The sequence below is a fragment of the Cavia porcellus genome, unplaced genomic scaffold (assembly GCF_034190915.1).
Source record: "Cavia porcellus strain 051 isolate PalLab524CR breed Dunkin Hartley unplaced genomic scaffold, mCavPor4.1 scaffold_2, whole genome shotgun sequence".
Classification (NCBI taxonomy): domain Eukaryota; kingdom Metazoa; phylum Chordata; class Mammalia; order Rodentia; family Caviidae; genus Cavia; species Cavia porcellus.
Window position 1 is genome coordinate 111,191,094 of NW_026947485.1, and position 8,995 is coordinate 111,200,088.

Consider the following 8,995-nt stretch of genomic DNA (forward strand, 5'->3'; position numbering starts at 1 on the left):
CTGCAAGCCCTAAGGCTCAGAAATCTGTGAAATTCTGTTCTAAATTTCTCCTCAAAAGCCATTCCTCTTACAGAAACCTAATTCTCCTAGTGATTCCCAAGAGCCCTGACTGAAGGGAATTAGTAACCTAGCTTGTCACATCCATAGTGGATGTTAATTAACAATATGTGGCAGAAAATCAGAAAACTACAGAACTGTGGAAATGCTTACAGCATCAATTATGGTGGTGTTAAAGCTAAAATGTGACAGCAGAAAGCTAGTCAATTGTTTTTTTTTTAATCGGTACAGGGGATCAAACTCAGGACCGCCTGCTTGCAAGCCAGGTGCTTATGCCGCTGAGGTAAATCCCCAGCCCCTAGTCAATTGTATTTTAACATGTATGGTGGACTATCACAAAAGAAGTGGATGGTCAGCCTAGGACATTGGTTCCCACTTTCTGAGGCCAAAGATCAACTTCTTTATTAAAAAAAAAAATTATGAGATCCCACTTGCTTTACTTTGAGTTCTTTGTTCAGAAAGACACAGATGATAAAAGGCTACCACAAAGTGATGAAATCATGTTATGTGAATCTTAATGCCAACATACATGTGCATGAGCCATGGCCCATCTATAGATAATACATATGCTCAAGAGATCCAGTCTATAGGAACCAATGACAAGAAAAGGAAAATAAGGAAGCAAAAGTTGGCAGAACCCCAATACCCAGGGAGAAGCTGCTTGGCATACCTCAGATACAGGGGTTCCTTGGAGGATGAACCTATCAGGCTAAGAGCTCTATGCATTTAAATAGTATCTGCTCTTCAATTTTCAATTCATGATTATTAAGCAACTTTATGACAATAATTAGGTTTCCAAATAATTTAGTATCTCCTAAAGAAAACTTTCAGAAAAATGGGTCACAGATAATAATCATCAATGTAATAATTAGGTTGTCCTAATGGTTTCTACTTTGAAGATGTTCACTGGGAGATATTTGCTCAGAAATTACTCTTATAGTACATGCTTAATTTGTCTCACATGAAAACTTTAGCCAGGTATGGTGACACATGCCTATAATTCCAGAGCTTGAAGACTAAGGCAAGAGGATCACGTGTTTGAGCCTAGGCTGGACAATTTAACAAATCTGTGAGACTCTATCTCGAAATTTAAAAATTTAAAAAGGGCTGGAGATAATAGTTCAGTATGAAGGCCCTGAGTTCAATTCCCATCCCAGTATGCACCTAAAACAACAAAATCCTTCAGTGTTCATTTCTTTTATAGATTAATGTTTGTGTGTCCTGATACGTCTTATATTACACATTTGCACATAATGTGCAAATTTCAGTTGTGATTTGTTAGTGCATTTAGCACAAACTGGACACAAGGCATTGATTTTTTTTTTTTTTTTTTTTTTTTGGTACCGGGGAGTGAACTTATGACCTTGCACTTGCCAGGCAGGCACTGTGCCACTGAGCTATATCGCCACATTAACTTAATTTCTAAATAAAATAAAGTCTGTCTTTTAAAGAATTTGTATTAGGAAGACAAACATAAATGAGCAACAAAAAACATGTGGACATGATGAGTGAAGAAAAACAGAAAAAGGCTAGAAAGTGATTTGGTATTGACATAGCTTTATAATGTAAGACATGCAAAGAACTGAGGGAAGTGAGAGAACATGCAGAAATCTGGTTGAGCATCTCAGGCAGAGGAAACTGTAATTGCATAGATTCTAAGCAGACAGCATATTTAGAATGAAAATGGAGGTTATTATATATTATTGAAGAAATAGAAAAGACATCCCAAGTTTGGGAAGCAGTGATCAGCAGAATTATAAATGGACAAAAGTGAAAAAGGTAGAAATCTGCATAAAGAGCAGAGAATGAAAAACCCAGAGCCTAGGGTGCTACACGACTAAAGTTACAAGTGGGTCTGACAAGAGACAAGGATGGGACTATATTCTCTGTAAGCTCTGTGACTCACTGAACTTAATTTAGGCAGTGGAAAGCCACTGATCTTAAATTATTTAAAAAATTTAAGTGAATGCATTGAAAATGTAAAACATTCAAACAATAGAGGACTCTGTACTATGACTAGTTTTTCTCATAGACACTGCTATGTTTTCTGTTGTACCCTTTCATAGATATCCACGTCTTTATAATCAAGCATGTATGTAAAACCTCTTTCCCCATGTTGTGCACAAACGGTAGTGTTACATACTCCATCGTGTACCTTGTTTGCCATACAAAGTATTCTGATGACCATTCCATAATAGCAACCCACTATTCCTTCCAATGGCTATGATATTCTACAAGAGGCAAAGCACTGGAATTCAGTCCCCTGGGCCCTGATTCTTGATTTGTAGTAATCTGTACTACTCAACTCAATGCAACTATTCATGTCTATCACCATAACAGATTGCTTAAAGTATATCATCTTTCACATGGACTTGTGCAGTAGCTTCTTAACTAGTTTTATTGCCAATCTTACAGTACTTTCTAAAAATACTACATGCCTAGAAGCTAGAGTGGTCATAAAAGGATAAATCACATCTGATATGAGCTTGATATGAAGAGTTCATAAATCACATTCTAAAACCATTTTAGAATGATGTAGAATGTTAAGGATATTTCTAAGGCATTTTCAAAATTAGGTGCCACAATATGTAGATATTTGAGGCCGGGGGTTTAGCTCAGCAGTATAAGTGCCTGTTTGGCAAAAGTGAGGTCGTGAGTTCCATCCTTGGCACCAAAAAAAAAAAAGGAAGATATTTATAATCTGTAATTTACCACAAGATATTCCAAAACTGAAAACAGAACATAAAATTCTTTCTCTGTATAAAAAAGATATATTTTTATGTGTTTACTTCACTCGCCCACTAAATGGCTGAATATTCAGTCAAATACTCTTCTGGTTATATCTGTGAGGATGATTTTAGATAAGATTAACATATGAATTGGTAGACTAAGTAAAGGGGTTTGTTATTTTTGGCGTGGGTGGTCCTGATCAGTTAAAAGCTCAATAGAATTAAAAAATTGAATATTCCTGAAGAGGAAATTCTTTTTTTTCTAAGTGATTTGCACTGTGATATGACTTTTCTGGCCTTCAGACTGAAACTGAAACATAGGTTTTTGTTTTGTTTTTAAATCGGTACTGGGGCTCAAACTCATGACTGTGCACACACTTGCAAGGCAGGTGCTTATGCTGCTGACCTAAATCGCCAATATAAGTGTTTTTGCCCTTGAGTCTGCTGGCTTTCAGATCAGAACACCATGTGGCCACTCATACTCTCTAGCAGATCTTGATACTTCTCAGCTTCCCTGATCATGTAAGCTAATTTTTATCTTAAATCTGCATCTCTATACTTGTATATACATGCATGCAGATACACACATGCTATTGATTCTGTATCTCTGAAGAAAACTTGCAGTTGATTAAGCAAATCTTACCCTGTCTCTCCCACTAAATGTAGTTACAAAACTATAAAACGGTCTTGGAAAGGCTGCATGGAGTTTCTATTTGAAGACAATGAAACGTAAGTAGTAGCAGGTGATTAGGGAAAATTATGATTCAAAATATTTACTAAATTTAGATTTACTTATTCTTCTACCACCCCTAGCTTGCTTGGACTCAGGCACTCCAAAATTCAGAAATGTCCACCAGGATGACAGCAGATTGCATGTGGGAACTTACTTCCATGTTAATAGAAATTAAAACTGAGGCAAAAACCTAAGTTTACAGGAAAAAGCTTTGAGAAGGAGAAAAGTGTGGGACTTCAGCATGAGGAAAAGAAAAGTTGAAGATGGCACAGCTCCAATGAAGGAGCTTAGCCTGGCCTGTTACAGAGGAAAGGGGCAAGTTTTCACAGAGTCTATGGAGTGGGCTAGAGTCTGATTGACCATTTTCTTGGCTCTGGTTTTACAAGACGTCTCTGGAGAAGTCTTTATCACTTGAGGGGACAATTTGATTCCTATGAGATGATTGCTCGTCTTTGGTGGGAGTAGCTTCAGTTCTGTGAAGAATGTGCTAGAATCCAAGGCAACTGCAAGTTGAGGGCAATGACTAGAGTCTTTGAGGTGTCCATTCCACATGGCCTGGAGCAGATATTACAAAAACTGCCCTTTAAATATCCATGCAAATCTCTTTTCTTGGTGTCCTCAGGTTTTTGCGTTTTATTTTTATTTAAGGAGAAAAAAAGACAAACAATGAAACCGAGTTTCAAAACAGATTAGTAGTGATATAAGGGAACAAAATTCCCTAACTTATATCTGGCATGAATTAGTATCCTCCAAAATCAAAGAATTAATTTTAGGAACGACAGAGGTTAACAGCAGAATATATTTATTGAGAGAAAGCTTCTGTCTCAGAGAGAGACAGAAGGGGCCCCGAGTGGGTTGCCAAAGACTGTCTTTTCTAAGGACTTTTGTAGAGCAAAATGATGAAGTGAGATGGGTCCAAAATGGGAACTCACAAGGTAGATACAAGGTGGGACAGAACTATGGTCAACCAAAAAGATTAATTGCTCAGGTAAAATTGATTAAATCAGCAACAAATGGAGAAGCAAGTCACCTAACAACCAGGCATGCTTAAACAACAGTGACTCTTCCTGTAAGGGGTTGTTATGGTGACCCCTGGCTTCCTTAGGGTAATACAGACCTATTTAGACTATCAGTCCTTAGGATGTGGGTATATTTGCTTGGTCTTTTGTTTTGAGATCTGACCTACAGCAGGAAGTGTCTGTCTCCTCCAAGGTTGCAAGGTATCTGGCCTTCTGTACTGGCTCCTTCGGGGACCTAGCCCTGTATGACTTCCTGTAATATTTCTATCTAACTCGGTTGCCTGTAACAGTATGACTGTTACAATAGTTGATACATTGCATTTTGTTGTCTTCCTAGTAGTACAAGATATAGGCATGATATCTTGTCTAGACAATGTTAGCACAGTTTTGAAGGTGAATGAAATAGGTTAGGTGATCTTGGGGTATGGATTACCAGGTTTGAGACTGACACTCCTTAAGTGATCCCTTTCTGTTTCTCTACTTCATCCTTTTGGAATGGGCATGTTTATTCTTATTGTATATTAGAAGTATTTGATTTTGTTTTTGATTTCTACAGAAACTTATTATAGCCAAGTGTTTGACTTGCATGTCAGAAAAAGACTTTAGACTTGGAATTTCAAGACCTTGGTAACTCTCAGAGATAGAACAAATGCATTTTCCATAATGAGATGAACATGGGCCTTTAAGGTGGCAGGAGGAAATGTTATTATTTAGATCTAAAATGGTCCCACAAAGTCTTATATGTTTGAAGGTGATTGAATCAGGGGGACACTGTACTCATCAGTGTCATAACTGAATTATTGTTAGGAGGTGCAGCACGTTTGAAAGGGTGTTACTGGGCATGATCTTAAAAAGTGTATCCTTGCTCCCTTTTCTCTCTGCTTTCTGGCTGCCATAGAATGAGCAGTTTTTTGCTCCTCCCATACCCTCCCATCATGCATTTCTGCCTTGCAGCCAGTTGACTTTGGATTGAACTCACTGGAAATTGCAAGCTAAATGAACCTTCCCTTTTTGGAGTTAAAGATGTTGTGTATTTTGTCCTAGCAATGGGAAATAACCAATACAAATACAAAACTTAGTTCTGTTTTTAGTTACCCATTGGACAGCTGCAGACCCAAAGAGTGATTTATTTAAAGCAAGGGAAGCTTTTAATTCCTTGTCTCAGAAGAAAACATAAATCATGTGCTTTTAATGAGTTACAGCCTAAAGGCCCAGGAGGAATTTTCCCCTCTCTGTTTCTCCATGACAATCTCCAAGTTTTATTTTCTCATCTAGTTTATTCTTGGACATGCTGTGGCAAAGATATCCTGGCTTTAATGATGCACCTGGTTGTTGAAGTTGATCAGATTGTGAGAGTTGAGAGGGTAGGAAATAACACATATCATATTTTAAGAGATATTAGGCCTTTAATTAAAGCTCAAGAGTAAACCTGTCCTTTGTACCCATGATGGTTTCTCACTTATTCAAGGAAAATAAGAGGACTGCAGGAAAATTTATTTGATCATGAGAATCTGGAAAGCAGTCCCCTGATGCTCAGGAAATGTGAAGAAATACCAGTTGGACTGATTTTCTTGTGCCTGTGTCCTCTCCCTTTTCTCTCTTTCTATTCCCTCCCCTTCCCTATTCTCTCTTGTTCTTTCCCTGTTCTCTAGCTCCTAGCCAATCCTGTAGTAGGAATAATGGTATTAGCACAAAAGTGATAATAGGGGTATACTGGGCTTGAAAGACCAAAGGATGGAGCTTCCTATATGCTCAGACCAACTATAGGTGCTTTTTTTTTCTTTTTCAATCTTGATAAAGAAGTAGAATAAAGTTTTCAGTATTGAAAGAAAAGAACTGCCAATTAATATCCTGCAAAAATATTATTCAGAAGTGAAATAGGAGTAGACATTTACAGATGAACACTGGAAAAGAATTTGGTGCCAGCAAACTGCTCTGGAAGAACTGTTAAAGGATACTTTTTGAATAGAAAGATAATTATACTTGAAGGAAAGTAGGCATAACAGGAATGAAAGAACAAAATGGTAAGTATCTCAGTAAATCTTCCTCTCGAGTTCTTTGAAAATTGGTGGCTAAAAGCAAATATATTAATACTGTCTTCTTATGTTTTCAATGTATATTTCAGCAGATACAATATATAACAACTACATAATAAAAAGAAGAAAGGCAAAGAAGTCCATATGTGGTAATATTTCTACATTTTCACTTGAAGTGGCAAAAGTTGGATCCTAACATACACACATTGATTGTATGTGTGTGCCTAGCTTCTCAGGCCTTTGACTTCAGTTCAAGTTCAATCTGGGCAACAAAGCAAGACCTGTCTCCAAAAAACAAATTTTATGTAGACTGTGAAGTTAGGTATGTATAACATAATCTTTCAAGAAACTTTAAAATATATATACAAGCTGAGGTGTGGTGGCACATGCCTGTAATCCCAGCTCTCAGGAGGATGAGGCAGGATTGTTGCAAGTTTGAGACATATCTGGGCTACAAAGTGAGCTCAAGGCCAGCCTGAATTGCATAGCAAGACCCTGGCTCATAAAATTATATATTCAAATACAATTGGTATATTAAAATAAAATTTTAATTCCACTACTTAGCCATAGTCCACCTGTCTACTTCATCTCGGGGGCCCCAGCCACTGTACATTCACAAAAGTCCTTAGCTCCCCAACCAGTCAATTTTTCCACCAATCCTTTGGTTGCTTAGTTTGCATTTATAAGAAAATATGTAATAGTGGCCATATGCTAGTAACAAACATTGTTATATAAGTAATTTATACCAACCAGCATTGCCCTTGGCTACAAAAGTTATTTACATTGGATTATCAGGAGATGGTCTTCTATAGAGTTTTGTTGATACAGAACCCACTTCCTCCCTGAAACCCTTCCCTGTACAGCCTGAATCAAAGTACTATCTTCTTATGTTCTTATGGTTTCCTACAGTAGAGAACCAGTAAGAAATAAATTAGTTCCCTTGGGTGAGTTTTACTTTTGAAGGAGAAAATCAATATATAGAACATGATCTCATGCATATATGTGTGGGAGACAACTCCAGTGACTCCCCTTGAATGCAAAACAATTGTTGCAACTTTATTTGGAGACTCATTTTCTTATACTGATATGTAGAGAGCTGGCTATGCTATTTCCTTCTTTCTTCAATTGGCTCTAAGCATTGCAAATAAGGCTAGCCGAGGTACTGGTATGTAACCTCTAAAGCCACCAGACAGTCCTATCTCCTTGCATAGTGTTCGAGGTGTAAAGGATATGAGCATAGCAGGATGAGCTAATAGACCCAATAGCTCCAGGAATGTCAACTGGGTATGAACCTCAAGGTAAAGAGGCTATTACTCGCCAGGGCACAACAGTTTACATATCAGAAATTGAAGCAAGGTCTCCTAAAACAATTCAGTTACTACCTTAATTGAATATGCAAATTGGCCCTTCTGTATATCTTTATCTCTGCATTTTGCAGAGATGATTTTCTCCCTACTTGGCTAGGCAGCTCAAGTTACTCAGGTAATTCCCGCTGTCCTCTCTGTCACTCATCCCTGAGCCACTCTTCTTCACAAGATAATAAATGCTGGGAGAGGCCTAGGACCAGGGCCTTTGTCTGCGCATCCTCACAGGGATTGGATTTAGGATTCCTTGGTTGCCCTTCACTTGGAATGTGTCATGGTATATTTATTCTTGCCATGGGTTGTACTGGAGGTGGTAGATTGGAATTAACTTGCTGGGATTCTAGTAATGTCTCAATGGGATTACAATTATAACTTTTTGGGTTGTGAGGAAAACTGGAAAGATATTATGATATGTGGATAACTAATCAATATTTGGGATTTCAATATATATGTGCATATATATGTATGCATTTTCATATGAGCATTTGAAAATGCTGGTTAAATGAAGGAATATATACTTGGTTAGTGAAGGTATGAAAGAAGTGCATAAATGTGGGTAAAAAAAGGGAGAACAGTGGAAAAAGGAAATAAGTAAAAAAGAAAAAATAAATATGCTCTTAAAAATACAATCACAAAGCCATTTGCAGCCTGGGGGTAGAGAGAAGGCCACACCAAGAAGCAAGCCCAGTCTGGGAACCAGCTTCATGTGTGGGCTCCTGCTGAACTGGAACAGCCAGACCTCAGCCTCTTCTGGTGTGAGGGCTGGCAAACAAGTACCAATCCTCCTCCACCATCTGTAAGCAATTTGATCTGGAGAAACACAGGCTGTGGAGATAGCTATGGAGGTGAAATGCAATTGGATACTGTGGTGCTTTGGTGTTTCACTAACATTGCAGATCTAGGGTCAGTGGTCTGATCATGGGTTCAGAGGATAGTGGTACACAGTGTGGAATCTAGGGGAGATCTCCTGCTGAGGGTTGCAGCCATTGCTGATTCCCTATAGTCTTGTTTTGGAAGTCCTATATAGTTTCCACTGTTTTGTTGGGTTGGAGTTTAT